The sequence below is a fragment of the Ambystoma mexicanum genome, chromosome 3q (assembly GCF_040938575.1).
Source record: "Ambystoma mexicanum isolate Mex_15411 chromosome 3q, UKY_AmexF1_1, whole genome shotgun sequence".
NCBI lineage: Eukaryota > Metazoa > Chordata > Amphibia > Caudata > Ambystomatidae > Ambystoma > Ambystoma mexicanum.
The window spans coordinates 609,391,471-609,413,410 of NC_090926.1; the positions used below are offsets into that span (position 1 = coordinate 609,391,471).

Consider the following 21,940-nt stretch of genomic DNA (forward strand, 5'->3'; position numbering starts at 1 on the left):
CAAGGATTTCACCAGCAACTCACAAAGGATGTGTGTGACCGAGAAACACCAATAGGACACCAATAGTAGCACATAGAGAAACACAATGAAATTGCATGTAGCAACTAGTGTGTAAAATAAACACAAGGACAATACCAATAACACCCATTGACCTGTCTGAGAAGAACAAAAATGCCGTAGGTAGGTAGGTGTATGTGTCTGTGTAAGTGTGCAGTCGTGTGTGTGTGTGTGTGTGTGTGTGTAGGTGTCTCTGTGTAGGTGTGTGTGTCAGTGCAGGTGTGTGTGTGTGTGTGTGTGTGTGTAGGTGTGTGTGTGTAGGATTGTAGGAGTGTGCATGTATGGGTGTGTGCATGTAGGTGTGGCTGTGTGTATTTGTGTCTTTGTGTCAGAATGATCCAGCCAGAAGCATCAAGGCACATCGGTGGGGACAGAGCATAAGGCCCTCTGCTCTGTATCCAGAGAACTGTGCACGAGGAACACCAGGAACCCTCCACATCAGCAGTTATGAAATGTGTGGAGAGCATGATGCTGCTCCCAAGGGCATATGTTCATATGAGATAAATAGGTACATCACCAGGAGAAACATGTGGGTGTTTGCGTAGGATGTTTAGGGGTCATTGTGCATACTGTGTGCGTGACAAACACAAGCGACCATCACAAGCACCGTCCCAAATATCTGCATCCAGGTGAGGAAAATACAAACAGATGAACTTAGCATGTGAGAATCACAAAGACATAGTGGGCATATGTGGATGAGGAGCTCATAACTCAAATACAACCTTTGCAGTACTTGCCAACCTGCATTTGTGTGAGAATCACAATAATGCCTCTGCTACCATGTCTCAGCTGTGTATATTAGGTATAAAATCACACGTTCACCAGCACCCATTAACCAGTGCGCTTTAGGAACACGCAGCACTAGCAGCGCTAGAGGAACTGCTGGGGAAACAAAGGCAAGGACATAATGAGTAGCATATGAAGCACAGCCTCAACCCCACCCAGGGACCACGCTGTGTGAGGGGCACACGGACAGCCCCAGCAACACAGGGGGCCCCTGTGTGTATGCATCACACTGGGCGCACTAGTAGCACCTGGGGAGATGGATGTGATTATCTTGCATGCAAGGACACAGGGGTCATGTGCACAGGAGAAAAACATGGGTGCCATCTATTGCAGCATGGGATCTGGCTGCAGGCATTATACCCACCTGAGTACCTGTTCATTGAGAAACACAAGCACATCCCAGGCTGCACTAGGGGAGCTGTGAGCAAAAGGTCAGCTTCACCTGGGTGCTATTCATGGGGTGCTCGATGGGCGAGGTATCCCCACTCACACTTACTGTTGTTCTTTTCAAGTCCAATTGTGTCCTTTTGTAGCATCCTCAGTCAAAAAGGAAGATCATCCTGGAATCATTCTGGAGTCATCTGATGCATATATTTAAAAACTCTCAGGTTTATAATGCATGCAGCAACTTGACCAGTGGGTGCATGTATGCAGTTGCGTGTGATTTTATTTTGGTTTCATGTGTGTTTTTGTTTGAACCAAAAGTCAGAGGGTATTTTTCACCCAGTCTCAAGCTTACCTATTTGCCATATAGGTGGCAAAGGAATCCATTTTCGTCCAACATAGTCTCAAGCTTTACCCTTGCTGCATGGAGGATTATGAGGGTGATGGGTGCCTGCTTTTGACTGGGATGGCAAAGGATTCTCACCCAGGGGTTGCATGCTATGGTTAGGACTCTGGCTTCCATTTTCGCTGTTTTTGAGTGTAGAATGTACTTAGCGGCACATTCCCCTACATGTGTGTTAGTCACTTATTACTACAAGAAAACTATTTCTGTGGCATGTATGCTTTTTAAGTGTGATTCCTGGTGAATGGTTTAACAATTTTACATTGGGTGATGCATTTTAAATGATCATATCCATATTATGCTTTTTACATGTAATTAAAAAGAATGCCAAAAGGATGTGCTTAGCAAAGCATTCGAAAATCGTTCAGCACAATTGCAACTAAGCAAAAGCTGAATGACAATCAGTATTAGTACACAAATCACCCTACAAACTCTCTGATGCTGTAATCAATAAGCCATCCCCAACTCATAAAGAACAAACATGTTTCATAGCGATGCTCTTGAAGTAATCAGCAGGTCATCCCAGAATCATCGCCAAATCATCAGCGACAAACATGTTGATGCTCTTGAAGTAATCGGCAGGTCATCCTAAAATCATCAGGAACAAAGAGTTTTCTAAAATAGGGATGATGTTAGCATAATCAGCAAGTCATCCTAAACTCATCCCCAAATCATCGGCCACCATTCTGAGACATTTGCTGATGACTTTAACAGCGTGACGATTTCTGATGAGGTGGGAATGACTTCTAGTGCAGTTCGATGATCATCGGATGACTCCAGGATGGTCTCTCAAGTCATCCTTTTAGACCAGGGAGCTGCTAATACAGGTGTTATTCACTGATGATTTAGTGCACATATTGGGGGCAAAAAAATCCAACCGACTCCAAAATGGAAGACAATTTTGACATCATGCGTAACACATTTCAGATGACTTACCGTATATACCCTATGTAGAAGGACGGAAAGCAAGGGACATCACACCTATTTTAAACGATTGATCACTAACCTCACCCAATGAAAACAAGGCCGTTTGCATTTGCTCCTCCCTGCTACTCAATAATGAAATGACAGCCTGGGTAACTGTGTCACTTAGGAAAGGCCCGCAAAACAGGACGTCCATTTGGAATTGATTAATTCTGTAGATAGACATACTGGGCAGTTATCAGTACAGAGCATCCCTGTCCTGCCTCTTCTCACTGACTCACATGCCTCGAAAATGTGTTACTAGGGCAATCAACAGTGACATTTTACAACGGAGTTGGGAAAATTCGCAGGAAATGTTGGGATTGTGCAGTGTCTTCTTTTGCTCTCCTCCTGTGCTCAGTTTGTGACGCTTGCTGCATGTTAAAAACCATGTTTGTTCCAGCAAAAGTTTACAATTAAAAAATGAAAAAGAATAATGACTTGTTTGGAGAAGGATGCACGCCCACTGGGAGCCTGCTTGATTGTAGATTGGCATAAGCAGGGAGGCGTTACATCTCTGCAGGTGGAAGGTAAGAACGCGCTTTATAGAGTGTAGAAGTATTTTGCTGTGACCCAGTAGAGGAGATGAGCAATAATTGAGTTATCTTGCAAGGAAGGACGCGGGTGTGTGGGCCATGGGGGGAGCTGATCCGAGGAGACGCTCCGATGAGGGGCTATTTCGGTGATGCGCGGAGAGCAGGCCATGTAAGGGCCGTCTCTTTTGGGGTATTCCTGGGCGCAGCGTTTCCTCCAGTAACAGACACGTGTCAGGAACCTGCCAGCGCTCCGCACCCATCATTTGGGGCGGTATCCTATTCTGCTGAGTGGCTTCGCCGTGTTCCTTGGAGTTAGATTTCAACAGAAAGGGGGAGTCTTTCCACCCAAGCTGGAGGTCTGTCCGAAGCCGTCAGGAAAGGGAGGGGCAGTGCCAGCTGTCCTTAGAAACTTAAGATCGGGAGGGAAGAGGAAGGGGGGCGGGGGGGTGGAAGGCTCAAATTGTGCACTCTGCGTTTTGCAATCATCACAGTGATTTTCCGGAGCCTGTGTCGGCTTGCCTCTTTCAGCGCCCTCCCTTGTAAGGCCCCTGGAGTTCTGCAACCATGTCCTTGAATAGCAGTCCCCATCCAAGGACTAACCAGGCCCGACTCTTCACTCCTTCCAAGGGCAAAGGGGGTGCCTTCAGGGCTGTGTAGCACCCTACAGCTCACCCCAAAAATTCGGGCAATCCCCTCTTCCGAATTTGGGCCTAGTTCATGGAACTTTTAGCGGGGTGCAAAGTGTTTTTTTGTAATGGTGCAAAGTGATTTTGCACTACCAACAAACACCCCGATTCACAGAGCCGTGCACCGTCTATTTTTGCAGTGCAAAGTCACTTTGCGCCGCACTAAAAGTTCCATGAATTAGGCTATCCTGTACACATTATGTAAAACAGTGCATGCACGCCCAAACACTAAGGGCCTGATTTACAAAGCCTGTTTTTCAACTGGGTTTTCCCATTCAAAGGTGCCTTTTTACAATGCGTGGCCCCCATTAGAAAATGCTTCTGTGAATCAGGCCCCAATTCTGTTTCCATCCTTTGGCTGGAAAAGATCATAGTAAAAAGAAGATCATTTCTACTGTTCAAATGGAAAGCACAACCTCTGCATGTTTCTGTGGACAGCAAAGGTTGTTGCAGAGGTGATGTGGGGTGCGGCGACTGTTCACCTGGGCTTCTTCTGTGGGCATGGTGTGTGCCTACCCATCCGAAAGGTTTGCTTCATTTGTGCACTGGCCACGCGAGTGGGCACATGCTTCTTTACACATGTTGCCCTTCCTCTTCAATGTTTCACTGGGCCTTTCATGCCTGGGCGCCGGTGTGTTTATAATGCGTCACAAGTGCTGGTTCGTCTTCACATCCGTCTAGGAGCTCTCCTACTGGTTTTCGGATAACCCTGGCTGGCACAGGGCTCCTGCTGCACTCAGGAGCCCTGGAGATACGTGTGACGGAAGGTCTCTGAGAGGGCCCTACTCTGATCATGGCTCCTTCGTAGAACAGTAGCCAGATTGCACGTACAAGTGCTGGAAAATGTGGAACCTGTGCTGGCAAATGTGCAGCAGTTCCTGGCACTTGTTGCACCAGTAAAGGGAGGTTTATGCGATGGCGTTTGCACTGGCCAACCATCTATTTATTTGTTTATTTATTCGCATTTTTAAAGCGCACAACAGCCCGAGGGCATTGTGGCGCTATCTAAAGAAGCATTGGCAATGCCAACAGTTTGGCCTTTTGTATAGACATGGGAAAGGCACTTGCCAGGCACTGTTGTAGTGGTATTAGCTGGCCATTGATGGCAGTCGGTGTAAAATGGTGCGAGTACCTGGGCATCTAATAGCAGTGCCTAGAAAAGGCCTCATATTTGTACACAAGCCAAGACGGGTGGCTTTTCCAGTGCTTGTTGTGAATAGGACTTCAGTGAGGGGCAAGCAGAGTGCTTATAAATCGAGTGGCTGAAGGCAGACCTGGTTAAGATATCTCTATTACAGCATTAGCATGTTTGTTACTTCAATTAAGTCATTAACTCCCAGAAGACTGCTTTGAAAAAACACTGGCAGGCACTGGGAATGCAAGGTTTGATCGTAAGTCTTGATTAAGAGCTGAACGAGTTCCCATGAAGAGGTGTTTTGGGTGGGGAAGGGCAGGAACTGGGTGGGAATGGCCATATGGTTTAGAATGGTCATGGCCAGTCAATGGGTGGACAAAAACCAAGCAACACCTTCAAGCCTTGTGTCCCTCCTCATTTGCCAGTTCTCCCTATAAGTGCTCTAATACAATAGTTTTGGTTTATAGGTGGCTCTGCAAAGAAACAGCCCAAACGAATTGACCAGTTCAATGAACAATTTTCCATCTCTTCTTTATACAACTGTCATTGCCTTGTTGCCCAGCACAAGAGTGAGACTTGCCCCTTTGTCTGGATTGTAGTGGTGCATGTTATTTAGCTGAGTGTATTTGTGTTGCACGTGGGTTTAGTCAGACATTCACACGTGTGTGCTATGTGTTTCTGTGCACATCCATGCATGTGTGTGTGGTGTTAGGTGAAATGAAAGACAGAAAAGTGCACACTCACATTAAATACATTTGCAACATTTCACAAAGTTTAATTTTACTGATATGAGGACGCACAGCAAATATTGCTCATGTCAACTACTGTCTCTTACAACAATCATTTTATCTTACAAAGGCTAGTGTCTCCCACAGTGGCAAAAGTCATTCACAAGAGTGGAAGTCTCCTCCTACAACTAAGGTCTTCCTCATCACCCAATGACCTTTAGGGCCTGATTCATGGAAGTATTTTATAATGACGCAATGCCATATGACAATGTTCCATGAATCAGGCCTTAATGTAGGTTATGTGCATTACTGCAGTTAACGCTTCACCCCTCTCTCTCTCTCTCTCTCACACACACACACACACACACACACACACACACACAGATACATACACACACATGTGAAATATCTCTTAAAACAGCAACAGGAGTACATTTGGTACACATTCCCGAACAGTCCATTTCTCTGAAATACATTCATGTCACAAAAGTGAACTCTCTCCATAGCAGTTCATGTGTCTCACAATAACTAGTGCCACTTACATCAACTAATGTCTCACACAAAGGCAAACATCTTAAACAGACTTAATAGCTGCCAGCGCCGTTGTTTACTCCCACCACTGCTCACATTTTAACAGAAGCAGACATCTCTCGCAACGACGCATGTTGTTTTAAAACATTGGCGGTCTCTCATGACAGCCATTTTCTCACAGCGGCTAGAGTCTCTTGCAACAAGTGAAGTCTCTGACAGAATATAATCTCTCTTTCAACAGCTAATTTCTCAAACAAATATCGGTATCAGGTAATGAAGTCACCATGAAAGAAGTCGTCAGGTCGGCGACTTTAAAAAAAAAATGCATTAATGATGCACCCTCCAGGCTCTCAACACGTTCCCCAAATATTCTAGGACTTGAGGTAATAACATATAATTATATCCCTCCTAGAATATTTGGGGAAAGAATGTTGGTAGCCCGGTATTACATGAATCCCAAATATCACGGTCCCTTAAACCACTGAAAACACATCGAAAAAGTCTTTGCAAGTCAGGCCCACTTCCTTTTTTGATAGCTAATGGCTCTCTCCAGAGCCAATTTATAAAAAATAGTTCTGTCACAGGGGTTGATGTCTCTCACTGTAGCCGATATATTTCACAGCTGTCTCTGCACCTTTTGATAACATTAACAAATCTGCATTGGGCTTATAGGAATTGGTGGTCGCTAGTCACGTGTGCTGTATTGTCACTTCCTGTGCAGAGCTGTTTCTTGGTGCATTTTGTTTGACTGGTCAGGAATAGTGTATGCTTGTGGTGTTGGTGGAAATAGAGGTTCAGGCTACTTTTGAGGTTGAAAGACAAATGACAACAGGGCACCACACATAGGACATTTCATTCAGATACTGCCCCTGCGTGGGTCATTGCTGGGTCAATTTCAAGGAAACAGGTGAAATGAATGTGTATATTAGAGCAAACACATGGGCCTGATTTACAAGTGTTTTACAATGGTACAAACCCGTAGAAAAACATTTTGTATATCAGACCCATGGCAACTTTAAGTTTGGGTTCATAAATTGGCTCTCTGGTGTCTCTTTTAGAGTTAATCAATTGAATACTATTACATATTTGTATTTTCAATAAATGTATGACTTATTACAAACTATGTTGAAATCTACATTACCCAAAACCCAAGCAGATAAAGTACAACCAATCGAGTTAGACCCGTCTAAAAGTCCTGCTCTGTGTGGGTCTGATAGAATACGGGCCCTCCTGTGTAAGAGGCCGTGGAGAGCAGGCGATGTGGCGTCCAGTGCAGTAAAAGCGCTCATCGAGAATGGGTGTATCTTTCAGAAAACAATATGGTTAAATGATTACGGGTATTTTTTTTATGTGTCCATAAACCTGGAAAGGAATTCCTTATCGACGCTTGTGGTGAGCCTCTGTACAAAAAAATGGAAAAATGTGGAAATTAACAATATATAACTTTTTCTTACCAGTTAAAATGATCGCAAAATACAGTTCATTGTTGGAAGCTGTAATAAAGCAAGTGGCTAGCTTCTTCATCAGTATCAGGGGTTTCATAGGTTTCATGTGTTAATATCCCTGCAAAAATATTGCCATACAAAAATATCGCCATCTTTTTGTGGCGATATTAAGCCATGGAACCTGCGGGGGCTACCCCCGCAACACCCATATTTTTTTTAAAGGGAGCAGGAATCCCCACCCACCCGCAACACCCGGTCGCATTTACCCGATAAATTATCCCCACCAATAATATCGCCTATGGCCTTACCCCACAACCATATATATGGCCATATTGTTGGTGGGGATAAATTACCTGATACTGTTTCATAAAGGTATTTCAGGTGAAGGCAGGCGAGTGGGTATTGAGGGTGTTGCAACAAAGATCAGAAGGCAATTGTAGCATCTGTGTTGTAGAGACAAAATACCACGCCGGATTCACTTACAGTAGGTAAGTACCTTTATTCCAGTTCCACAGGTAAGTCCATTATACTTAAGAATAAAATGTTACATACACGAACAACTGAACCATCTACACTCCTGCGAACTGTCACTAAAAAAAACTCGACCATCCACACCCCTGCCAGCTCTCACTAAAAACTAGTGCACCATCCACAACACCCCTGCCGGCTCTCACTAAAAACCACTGGACTATCCACACCCCTGCCACCTCCCACTCCAATTGTCATAGTATAGAACAATCACCGAGTATTACACTAACTTTCCACTCCAACGTTACACAAATTCATCCAAGCATCCCAGCATACAGATCACCACAGCATTGCTTTCTAAGGTATGAGAAAGAGAGAGAGAGAGAGAGAGAGAGAGAGAGAGAGAGAGAGAGAGAGAGAGAGAGAGAGAGAAGGAGAGAGAGAGAGGGTGTGTGTGTGTTTAAGAGAGAAAGAAAGAGAGAGCGACAGGGCGCGTGTGCGAATGAGTGTGTGTGTGTGTATGTGTGTGTGTGTGTTTCTGTGTGTGTGTGTACAGTATGTAAAAGGAGGGACTGCCTTGGAAGAGTTGGTTTCATATCCTAAAATTAGGGACATGAGTCCATAGTCGATGGGGCAGGCAGTACATAATCCTGGTAGGAGGAGACAATGTTGAGAGAGTTCCCTGCCGGGCTGCTCACAATTTAAAACTCAGACGTGGAAAAGCCACCAACCTCTAGAGAGACCTAGCTCGCCATTTACATCTCGCTCTGCCTGCCCACCGAGCCACTTACCTTTGGCACACTTGTACTGTTGATTCATGAGCTGTCCTATTATTTCCATCTTTCAGGTTACAGCTTTGCCAATGAAATCCTGTTGCAACCAATGAAAGGGAGGCTTGCAATCAAGGATTGAGTAAATGGAAGATGCCGTCCCGTTCTGAGTGGGCACCGATCCTCGGACACTGGTCATGCCAAAATGACTGATAGATATACCCATTATGTGGTTGGGTGTCGATGGTTATCTGCTGCTTAGGGAAATAGATGGTAGATTACTGATTATTAGGGTAGATGTTGATGTTTATTTGATACTTGCAGAATGGCGCATGCTGAATCACTGCGTGGGTGTTGTGTTGATCTTGAACCTATGCCTAGGAAATAATTGATATCCTGCACATGTGTGTTATATGGGGTGATTTATATCCAGTACTGGTAGAAGCGGTTGATGTGGATCCATTGCTTGGTTGATTTCCCTCCTGTGCCTCGGAAGTAGTTGCTGTCTAGCCTTACCTAACTTGTAGTAGGGCTTGATGTGTATCTAATGGTTGTAAAAGGGGTTGAATTGTATCCACTGTTTGCAGAAGGGGTTGATGCTTATGCAATGCTTAGGGACTAGTTTGATATTCATTCAGTGCTTGGGATAGGGGTTGGTTTTGATCCCGTGCATGTCAAAAGGACTCATTTCTATCCAGTAATTGTGGGAAGGGTTGATCTTTCGCCCAGGCTTGTAGAAGGGCGAGTTGTGTTTATCCTGTTCTTGTAGAAACGGTTGTGGTTTATCTGATTCTTAGAAAAGGGTTGGTCTTGATCCAATGGTTGTTTGTCCAAAGCTTGGCAATCTGGTGGATGTTGACTAAATGCTTTGAGAAGTGGTTTATGTTGAAAGATTGATTGTAAAGAAGTTGCTATTTAGGCGTACTTTGAATAAGCAGTTAATTTTAGTCCAATTCCTGGGCATAAGGTTGTTATTGATCCAATATTTTGGTTATTGCCCGATCCCTGACAGTCATGCTGATGTCGATGAAATGCTTGTAAAAAGCTTGTTTATCCAATACATTCCAAAGGGATTGATGTGTATCAGATGTTTGTGGCAGAGGTAGACTTTTCCGATTCCAATGCTGAAAAGTGCAGAGCTCTCGGTAAACAGCTTCCAGCCCGTAACCCGCATCGGCTGTTCTGCCGGCTGTGCAAAATGTGTTGGATAATCACACCCTCATGAACAAGGAATTCCAGTCCTGGAGAGAAATGCACACTGCAGTTATTGGTACGCTGAGAATACATGGAAAAATTATCTACTCAAATCCCAACCATGACAGAACCATTTACCGCACCAGTCATGCCAACATTTCGAGTCACATAGCAAACACGGCATGCAATATTCTAGCGAAAGGTCATTGAGTTATCAAAAGCATTGCGCCCGGTGTGTACCTTTTATCGCACACAATTGTAAATGTCTGACTATTTTAAGGCAAACAGGAAGACATCTAGAGGGACAGATGGGAAAAATAGAAATATTGATAGATCTGGAGAGGCAGAATATCCCATTTTGATCCGCAAGACAACATGAATCAATTCTTTGTATATTGTGCATTTTAGTTGTTTGTGTCGTTTCTTTTAACAACACAGCACTCAATACATTTAATCGACATATGTTGTACGTAGAACTGTCATGAAAAAAGCAGTTTCTGCCCAGAGAATCGTACAGCTGGATTGGCTACAAAGTGCAAGAAACTGACGATTATCCAATTCTCTGTGACCAATTTATGCTGTCTTTTTAAATCTTATTTTCAAAAGTAAGCCGGGATACCAAGCAAATGTTACAAATATTGAATTGCTAATTACCACATTTTTCAGAGTGGGTTCAATGTACAGTGTTGTGTGTGTTTATATGAGCGTGTCGAAAGTCAGCTGTTTGCGTTCTTGATTGAGAATATTTACGTTTACACAGCTGCTGTTAAATACATTTTTCGCAAGAGGGATCCACAAATTCAGTGCAATATTTTTTTCTTCAAATCTTTTTTAAATCCAGCAGCAAAAGAGAGTCTGTCCATATTCGCCTCTACGTTCAAAGCACTCACACAATCCGGGGACAGTCCGGAAGACATATGTATTGTCCCTTGATTCAAAAATAAAAGTGTTATCCTTTACCAAGAAGTCAACGTAATTCAAGGGGAGTCGTTTTGAACCTAAGAATCAACACGAGGCCACTTAGAAAAGCGTCTGTTCTCCTTATCGTCACAGTAATATTTAGTATTTATTAGAGAAGGCTGACTGTCTAATCGTGGAATCAAAATCTTCATCGGGAGGTAGGAAGACAACTGGTACCCACCCAGGATCCTTTCAAAACAAGGCCGACAAGTGTGTAAATCAATCTTTGTGTCTACTTGTAGTGCAGTCCCTGCCTGGAAACCATTGCCTATGATCGGGTGGTTACGGGGGGTGGGGGCTCCTAGCTGCCGATATGCTGACAGCTTGACCGATCCTATCCGCAGGACCTCCCGTCCTTGTTACACCTGCACCTCTCTGCATAAGGTGAAGACAGGTGGTCTTCACCACTCAGCAGATTCAGAACTGATAACCCCCAAATATGCCTCTGTTAGACTTCCCTTGAAAATGCACAGACTTGTCGCCTGGCACCAAGTACTGGAGACAGAGGTGCTCATGCTGCTCATATAATCCAGCAATGTCTACACCATCACTTGTCTGATTGGGCCTCTGCAGGACTGGTCTGGAAAGTGACGCCCCAAAGGTCAACAGTATGTCAATTTCACAGCACTTTGATCAAACGCTGCAGCTCTCCAACAGCCACAGAAAGCCCTGAAAGTTGTAGTTTACTTAAATAAATGGGACTATTTCATGTACAGATGCAAGGCTGAGCTATTCCTGCCCATTTCCGATCCTCTAGCTGCATTTAGGTGAATTTGATATATTTCACCTATTTGAAAGGTCAAAGGACTGAGTCGTCCCCATCCAGTAACAAAACAATACAAAGCAATACAACATCCGACCAGCTGGCACCTACTTGTGGCTAATCAGGTGGGATAACATCTCACGGAATGGAAAGTAGTGCTCAAATAGTGCATTTTTACTGGATATAAGGAGAGACAATAATGGAAGGAGGAGCGTTGTGGAGCTCAGGGTAGTGCGCATGTTTACAGGCGCGAGGCAATCTCTGAGCGTCTGTGAATAGTATGGACTATGACCCTCTTAGTTGCTGGGTGGAAATTGGGCAACCGTGACCGGGCGCTACTGGAGCTAGTCTAGTGCGCTTGCTGATTGTCATTTATACATGGGCTGGTTTGATGAGGCGTCTCTTTGGTGGTGATCTATAATAGGAAATGATGAAAGGGGTCACTTTTGAGCACAGTGTGGGGGCACTAGGTGCCCCTTAGAGTCCAAGTTGTAATCTCTGCTCCCCGTGCCTGGCTGCAGATAAGCCATGTGATGCCTGCGTTACCTACAGCGCTGGGCCTGCGTTACCTGTCGCAATGGGCCTGCGTTAGCTGCAGCCCTGGGCCTGCGTTACCTGCAGCACTGGGCCTGCGTTACCTGCTGGGGGACGGGGGTAGGCCGTGTTCCCTCACAGAGACACTGGGCCTATTTTATAGCATCCACGTGAACCTTGAACCTTTCAGGACAGAGTCCCCCAGGTGGACCTGTTACCCGCCTGTATTGGGAAGGTTCCAGTTATCGCCCAGTGCTAGCGCTGGTGGCCTCCATTGCATTGAACGCACGCGCAGCGCAGAAATGGCGGCAGCTGCGAGTAACCGGGTGCTGTTTTTTAATGCCCGCTGCACCACATCAGTAATGCTGAAGGGGCAACGGCGGCCACTTGGGGTATTGCAACTCTTAAGCTGCACAAAGCCAGCCATCCGTTTTCAGTGCCAGGATTGGGCGCTCGGGATACCAGGCGTGCCTCTGAATTTGGGTGGGATTTCACGAAGGCGCTGGAATGCCCCTCAGCTGCCCCGGCCCGCACTTCCCGAGCGTCTGCAGCGGCCGCGGGCATCCTATGGACCGCGGCCAGGTAGGCTGGCTGTGTGAAATGTGTAATGCTGCAACCAGACTCCACGGTTCCCGGAGTGCCTTCCCATTCACGAAAGACAACATTACATAGCATTGTGCGGCAAGACAGAGAGGCTCAGTGCTGCTTCCGGCTAGCGCTGCGAAGGGCGGGCTCGGGTCAAGCTGCCCCACTGACAGATTTCTAAGCGGCCTGGACGTGTGCACGAGCCGAGACTGCTGCAGACTGATGGAACGCTCTAGGCTGGCAGATAGAGTGATGCCGACGGATGCATAGATACATCGTAGATAGATGGATGTAGAGAGAGAGATGTAGATAGAAAGATAGACAGATATGTAGATGGAGATAGTTAAGTTGATAAAAAGACAGATAGATAGATAGATAGATAGATAGATAGATAGATAGATAGATAGATAGATAGATAGATATCTAGAGAGATATGCAGAGAGATATGTAGATAGATATGTAGATAGATATGTAGATAGAGATGGATATGTCCATAGAAAGATAGATATGCAGATAGATAGATAGATAGACAGACATGTAGGGAGATAGGTGGATCATTGGATAGACTGCTGTGGGCTAATAGGTAGACACTAACATAGACAGATATACAGACAGAGCAGGCACCCATCCAATGTTATAACTTAAGGTGCAGGCATTGGTCACCATTCATGTGGCAGATCATGGTTTGAAATTGAGTGTGAAAAGCTGTCGACAGGAGATGTCCCGATATTGTGACTGGCCAGTATTCCTGATACATTATTTGCTTAAAGGACCATGCAGTTTGCGCCAGTTCTAATGAATTACATAATCACCACAATTCTTAAGGGTGATATAAGCTCTTTAATTCAATTATTGTTTGCCTTATTGTTGTTCCATTCTAGTTTTCCCGCAATGTTGTTGATGCAATCCAAAGTGTGCATCATTAGTTAGATCACATATACACCAGTTAGCTAGCTGGTTAATTGGGTCCAGTATACTCCAGTTTGATAGCTCATTAAAATCTTAACCTCTGTTCTCATTGCATCCAATCAGCTTGCCGTCTGCGGAATATACCGCATTTAAACAAAAACTGGCGAGGGGATGCTCTCACGTCCTGGTGGCCCACGAGCTAAATATTGTCAAGACACAATATCCAATTCAACAATTAAGCTGCTGCTTCCGTAATCACTTCACCGAAACTCATCAATCGTTTAAACAGGAGCGCATACAAATACCGCGAGTCAATTCATACACAACCCCCTTGCACATTTGAATAACGCTAGCGCTCAATAAGAAGCAAGTGCCATGGAACCGCCTGTAGCGCTGCAATGCCTGGGCCCGGAGTTCGCAGCACAGTGGCATCGCTGGCCCCGCGGAGCGCACTGCGCCCTGGGAGCCGGCCAGCGCCCGCCCGCAGCCCCCCTCCAGCACTGGGCATTCCAGCCCGCGCGCCCTTACCTCCAGCCGCGCACTGGCAGCCGGCTGCCTTCGCCTCTCTCGGGGTTTTATAAACATTTTTTCGCTTAGGCAGCATCGGGCGCGCTATGTTTAGGAGGAGGAAATAATGTTACGCTTATCAGCGCTGGGGGTCGGCACCCTGGTTTTGAATGATCCCTATTAATACCGCCAGTTCTGCCGGGGTCAGCGAAAAAATCCCAGAGCAGCACTTTTCAGCAAACTGCCTGGGAGCCGATCCCCCGAGGCCAGCGAGGAATGTGCCAAGGGCAGGGTACACGCTGTAACACCCCTCCCCCAAACAGCCACCCCCGCCCACCTCACTTCCACCCGGTGCACCATCGCACGTGATGACCTGCCACTCCACACCAATGGGTTACCTAGTGAAAATTACAGCAACCGCAGTCATGCATAACACCACCTGTAGAGTTTAGACCCTTTCCCAGTTGTTGCCTTGAATGTAATTAATTATATTGATGTATTATGAAGGAGTTCTATTGCAATGCAAGCTGCATGTGAGATGCTTCAGAGAAACTCTCTCTGCTCGCTTATGACGCATTAAGTTGCTGGAAAAGGGTTTCATGATTAACCACTTTAGCGCCAAATAAAATAGCGGTATAGTGGTTGTAAGTTATTTGCATAATCGCACGTTAATGCTTATGATAACAAGAAAAAGGGCGCAGCATTTCTTCTCACTGGCAATGCAGCGCTGGCACCAGTAAGACGTGGCCTGCAGAGGGAGAGATCAAGTTGCTGTCAACATTTCAACTGTTCCTGTTTGGTGCCAAAAATGTTGTTAATTATAATTGCGAGTGCAGGAATATGTGACAAAATTGGAGGCATGATGGTTTATTGCACTTTAAGTTTACAAAAATTGACAACTTTTTCATACATGTTTACTTATGACATGTGGGTATATACTAGGTTTATTTCATGAATTGTACTGCCCAGCAGTGCAAAACACATAATCGGAGGAGGCAGAGCCGTCCGGACTTGTTACCTTCTGTAGTTACCACATGGAAATGACTAAAAATGACCAGAGACATGTTTGTGTTTGGCAATAAAAGGCTGTGGTGTTTTATTGCAGACAGTAATATCATAATTATTGGATACATTTATTTATCCCCCCCAAAAAAAAAACAAGAAACAAAATGATAACCAAAAACTGTCATCCTTTTGGGCACCGGACCAGTGGCATCTACCTGGCCTGTGCCGCCACTTATTTCCACGACTTTGTGGGCCCCGTTCAGTGCCCTGTGCTTCTTCTGCTTGTTCTTTTCCTTCAGGTGGGTGGGTTTTGGGAAAAGAAGGAGCGCCATCGTCTGCCTACACAGCAGACAGATGATACTCCGAGCAGAGTATGAAGGAGAACCGGCTTTCCCCCAGCCAGGCTTCTCCTTATATTCTCTTTTTCCATGGCCGAGGGCATGTATTGCAAAGTGGACCATGCAAGTATTATCTGACTTAGCCTCTGCCTCATCCACCATCATGCTCGGTTGGGTGCCTCAAGGCTCCTGCCTCTCCCCCACTCTCTACAACATCTTTACACGCCCCCTTTTTCTCATCCTTGATGGCATGGGTATCTCCTACACCAACTACGCTGACGATACCCAGATCCTCCTCAAACTCACAGGCAACTATGACACAGACTCCACGACCCTTAACAACATGTATAACACCATCCAGACATGGATGGCTGTTAACAGACTCTGCCTCAATTCCGACAAGACAGAACTCCTGCTGGTAGGAGCCACTGACACACTCAAAAATCTTGACACCGGGATCCAGGATGGCCGCCGGCAGTGGAGGTCGCGTCTAGATCGCGCTCCCGCTGGGCCTAAACAAAAAAGCACTTCAACAAGCTTTTCCGACGGTTCCCGCACTGGAATCAGAGCCGCAACACCCAAGAGACAGGGGACACGGTGGCGATCGGAGACAGCCCCGGCAACACAGCCCCCGGCGATCTCGCCGCCGAGAGAAGCAACCGCTCCTCCCCCACCGAGGGAGTCCTCAGCAGCCTAGCGGAGGAGGCCGCGCAGCGGCGGACCCGTGAAAGAACAGAGTCCTGGGGAGAGGGCCGCCTACTACCCCGACACAGAGAAAAGAGGAACGGGACCCGGCCCGGCACCAAGAAGAATCTGCGCACCTCCACCGGGACGCCATCCGCACGGGATGCGGTGGGCGGCACGGCGCAGACAGGGGGAGAAGAGCCGGCGGCGAACACACAACAAGGGAACACAACCACGAGCAGCCGGATCGGCAGCAATGAGGCACACAGGGATCGGCACTCCAGTGGTGAAGAGCGAGAGGAGGAGGAGGTACCATCCGGGCACTCACGGACACGACACGGCGGGCATTGCTGGCACAGGAGAGGAGATCAAGAAACAGAGGTGAGCGTGCCCGCACAAGCGCCCCCCCTCCTTATACTATCCCCGGCACATAAGGCCACGATCAGGCGGGGGCAAATACACAAGACGCCGGCCCGGGCGCGGAGGAGTGCCCCTCCCCATCTCCGCATAACGACACTGGAGGGGGAATAAGACCCAAATATAACTCAGGGCACCCCCACACTCAAGGAGGACATAGGAGTGGCAACAACAACCCCCCGATAAGAAAACTCTGGCAGTCCCGTGGGGGACCAAACATAGCCCTTCCAACACCGCCACCAGTCACCCCTTACAATCAAGGAGGATGTCACGAGCAAAGGGGAAAGGGGCCCCCTCTCAACCCACACCACAATCTCACAAACAGGACACAAGTCTGCTACAAATGTGGTCCTCAGACGCCCAGGCAGTCCCAAGAGACAGGTCAGGAGAAGAACTCCCTACCGACACGTATCTCCCAAACCAGAGCGCTCTCCCCCCCACAAAGGATGATATGCAGGCCTGGTTTGCGGAGCTCCAGGACAAGCTTATGTCCACAGTCCAGGACCAATTTGCCTCCATGAAAAACGAGATGAAGCAGGTGGTACAGGACTTGAAAATAGAAGTGGCCAAGCTGGAGGAAAGAACAGACACAGTAGAGAGAATCGTACAAAACATAGAAGAGGAAACGAAACAGAACAGCGAAACACAAGAACATCTGATCCGGCTAACCCATAACCTGGAAATCCAGTGTGAAGACCTGGAGAACCGTTCCCGCAGATCCAACATCCGTATAAAGAATGTGCCTGAATCGGTGACGGACAAAGACCTTAAAACAGCGATACAAGAGGTGTTCAGAGATATAATCGAAGCACAAGAATCAGAGAACATCGGGATAGACAGAGTTCACAGGGTGGGTCTGAGAAGAACTGGCGCCCCAGGGGAGAGACCCAGGGACGTATTAGCAGTACTCACGTCTTACCCACAAAAGGAACTGATCTTAAGGAAAGCGAGGCAGCTTGACCAGATTAGGATGAATGGAGTGGAAATACAGTTGTACCAAGATCTGGCCTCAGCAACACTCCTAAAAAGAAGGGAAATGGCCCCATTGGTGAAGGAATTGGTGGCGAAAGAAATCAGATACAAATGGACGTTCCCATTCTGCCTAATATTCGAGTGGGAGGGCAAGCAGAGAAGGGTGACTACTTGCGAGGAAGGGCTCAATATAATGGACAAGCAGATGGAGGAGACGAACACAGGGGATAGCAGGACGAAAGGGGAGACCCACAAAAGGCTGAGAGGATGGGAAGTGTTGAGACAAAAGAAGAAACCAAATGGTTGGGGGAAAGCAGGGAAACCAGCAGGAGACCACTAGAGATGATCAAACAGGGCCGCCAGCTCATCCCCCCTTGAAGGGAGAGGGCGGAAGAAGATTAACTAGAAAAACCTCGGATTACCAAGTAGAGGAGGCCCGGTGGGGGAATGGGAGGGAAGTAACCTAGGTAGAGGATGAAGCGGGGTTCAGGACCCCCCGCACAGTTAATCCCGAGCTATGAGAGGGCAGGGAGCGATAGGCGCAACGCCCTAGCAACCATAGGTGCCTGGGCCCTCCTCGGGATCGAAGTTGAATTCATGTTAATAGTTGGGGGGGAGTTGGGAAGTTGGCGGGGGGGGGTAGGGTGGGGGACAATCCGGAAGAGGGAAGGGATCACAGTTTACGGGAACGATAATTGTACCAGCAGAGTAGAAGTGATGGGGAAGCTCAGAAGTTTCTCACAAAATGTAAGGGGGCTGAACTCACCGGTGAAAAGGAAAAAAATGGAGGCCCTGGTGAGAAGGGAAAAGGCGGACATTTTGCTCCTCCAGGAGACACACTTTAAGGCACAGGACAAAAAGAAAGTACACCTCAGAGGATATACGATCTGGGCACAGGCGAATGCTGGGGAAAAAAGAGCAGGAGTAATGATTGCTGCGAAAGGGGGTCTGATGGCAAACCTCATAGACACTCGAGTAGACAGGGAAGGGAGGTTCGCATTTGTTAATATTTCCTTAGAAGGCTATAGACTCACCCTAGCGGCAATATACTCGCCGAACACTGGGCAGGATGGATTTCTCCGGGACACTCTGGGGAAACTGGAGGAATTTGTGAAGGGAGAGATAATTCTGGGAGGAGACTTGAACTTGGCCTGGCAACCTCACATAGATAGGAGTGCGGGGGGAACGCAGGCACATGGGACCCCTTCCAAATAATTAAAGCAAAGGATGGAACAGATGGCACTACGAGACGCCTGGAGGGAAATAAGGGGACAAGATGCAGGATTCACCTACTACTCGCACGTGCACAACACAATGTCGAGGATTGACTATTTCTGGGTGTCGGTGGGACTGATGGGTAGGATCCAGGATATCGAAAAGGAAGCGATAGCGTTGTCAGATCACGCCCCGCTATGGCTCGATGTACAGGCCCACGGAAGGGGAAGAGGTCTCTGGAGATGGAGAATGCCGTCCGACATTCTAACGGACCAGGTGCAGGGAGAGGATCTAAGGGACAAAATAAGGGAATACTTTGACCTAAACGACAATGGAGAAGTTCCACTGGGAACAGTATGGGAAGCCTTTAAGGCCGTAACCCGGGGACATGTCATAGCACAAAAGGCAGCCAAAGACAAACAACATCAAGAATGGGAAAGAACGCTTGAAAAGAAACTAACAGACATACAGGAGGAGCTAACACTCCACACCACAAGAACCCTCAAGAAAGCAATGAATCGCGTGCATGGTCAACTAGAGATGCTCCACAACAAAAAAGCAGAGAGATCCCTACTATATTTAAAACAGCGATACTACATCAAGGCCAACAAAGCGGACAAATATCTAGCAAGACAACTTAGAGAAAAACAGAAAGCAATGACGATCTTGAACGTCAAGGATGCGCAAGGTATACCTCATACAAACTCAAAGGACATAGGGGAGGCCTTTAAGGCGTTCTACCAAGATCTATATGCAACGGAGCACCCGGACGAAAAGAAACAAGACAAGTTCCTACAATCTATTACCATTCAGACAATAGCAGAAGAAGACAAACAGGCTTTAGAATCAAGGATTACAGAGGAAGAGGTCCACAGGGCAATAGCGGGCCTCCCCATGTCAAAGGCACCAGGCCCGGATGGCTTCACGTCCCAATTTTACAAAAAATATGCGGATACTCTAGTTCCATTCCTGACGAGGCTTCTAAACACATTCAAGGACAGTGGGAACGTAACTTTCTCCATGAATGAGGCAAAAGTCCTTGTGTTCCACAAAAAAGGTAAAGATCCCACTCTTCCAGGCTCATATCGCCCGATAGCCCTAATAAACCTAGATGCCAAAATCTACACTAGAGTACTGGCTGCCAGACTATCACCACTCCTTCCGACCCTAATAAACACAGATCAATCAGGCTTCATCCCAGGTAGGTAAACACACAACTATTTAAGAAGAGTCATCCACCTTATAGAAAAAATAGGCATCACCCACACACCAGCAATCCTACTCTCACTAGATGCCGAGAAGGCCTTTGACCGGGTTGAATGGTCCTTCCTCCTTAAAACGTTTAAGCATATGGGGTTCGGAGAGCAGTTTATAAATATGGTTTAAGCCAACTACAACTCCCCATCGATAAGAATAGCAATAAACAGAGATGTCACGGGGAGGGTGGAGATCACGAAGGGTACGAAACAGGGATGCCCCCTATCACCTCTGCTATATGCTATATTTTTGGAGCCTCTCCTAATCAAGATAAGGGAAACGGTGGGGGTAAGAGGGATCGAGATGGCGGGCAGGCAACATAAAGTTATTGCATATGCAGACAACATGCTATTGGCCCTGGAAGACCCTGTGAACTCCCTGACAAGATCCATAGAAATACTGGAGGAATTTGGGATGATCTCAGGCCTGAAGATTAACGAGAATAAATCAGAGATTATGCTCCTTGCCGGAGACAAGGAGACAACAGAAACAGTTGCAGGCATGCTAAGTCTAAAAATAGTGGAGGAGGGTATCAAATACCTGGGGGTGACACTAACACACAGAGTAGACAAGATTTATAAGAACAACTACACACATCTCCTGGCTAGAGTCAGGCAGGATCTAGAAAGATGGTCCCCGCTTAGGATCTCATGGTGGGGCAGAATTCAAGCAGTAAAAATGAATATACTCCCCAGGGTGCTCTACCACTTCCATGCCCTCCCAGTAGCAGTCCCTAACTCCTTCTTCAAAGCACTCTCCAAAGCCATATCGCAATACGTGTGGAACAGGAAACCCCCGAGGATCTCCAGAGCCATTCTCACGGCACCTACCAAGGCAGGCGGAATGTCCCTCCCCCACTTCAAAAATATTATCAGACAGCCCAACTCTGGATCCTCAAGGAATGGTTGGGGGAGGACCAACAGACGATCTGGGCAACACAAGACAGGGAAGTAGCCAGGACCCCCCTGGAGGACCTACTATGGAAACATAAACAACACAGACACCAGAACCTCAGAGTTAGTGAGGTCATGAAAGCCACCCTCAACGCATGGGACGACCAAAGCAGGAAGGGAATCATGACCACCCCACTGGCCCCCTTCACGCCAATCTCCCGAAACTCTCAGTTCCCACCGGGACAGGAATCCGGCGCCTTTGAAAAATGGGAAACAGCTGGATGCAGGAAAATAGGTGAAATGATCCAGGATAATGAAATACGATCGTTCGAGGAATGCAAAAACATGTGGAAATTAACAGAGGCTGACCGCTATAGATACAAGCAAAAAAAACACTGGCTAAGTACACCAGAGATCTTCCAGGCGGCCACAAGGGACCTTACACCATTTGAAAAGTGCATAATTTCCAACCCAGGAGACAAAAAACCGGTGTCAACCCTTTATACCCACATTAACACACAAGGAGAGGAAATAAAATGGGCATACATGAGGATATGGGAAGCCACGCTGGGGGAAGAAATAACCAGGCAGCAATGGGAAGAACTCTGGGCGGGCATCCCAAAACTCACCAGGGCAGTCCAAACCAGATAAATGTGGTTGAAAATAATCACACAATGGCACTACACCCCAGACAGGCTCAAATCAATGTACCCGGCAACGTCGGATCGCTGCTGGAGGGGGTGCCCGTACGCAGGAACTTCGAGGCATATCTGGTGGGACTGCCAGGGAGTACAGGGCTTCTGGAAGGAAGTGCG

The 21,940-nt window shown here is 46.9% G+C and overlaps 1 long non-coding RNA gene across 1 annotated transcript; it reads right to left on the minus strand.

Moving 5' to 3' along the window:
- Nucleotides 1-8,133: 8,133 nt before the first annotated feature.
- Nucleotides 8,134-14,586, minus strand: LOC138582822 (uncharacterized). Its single transcript, XR_011305086.1, has 2 exons — nt 14,366-14,586; nt 8,134-10,133 (listed from the first exon to the last, which is right to left on the minus strand). It is a non-coding gene; the product is annotated as an uncharacterized lncRNA (long non-coding RNA).
- Between the last annotated feature and the right edge of the window lie 7,354 nt (nt 14,587-21,940).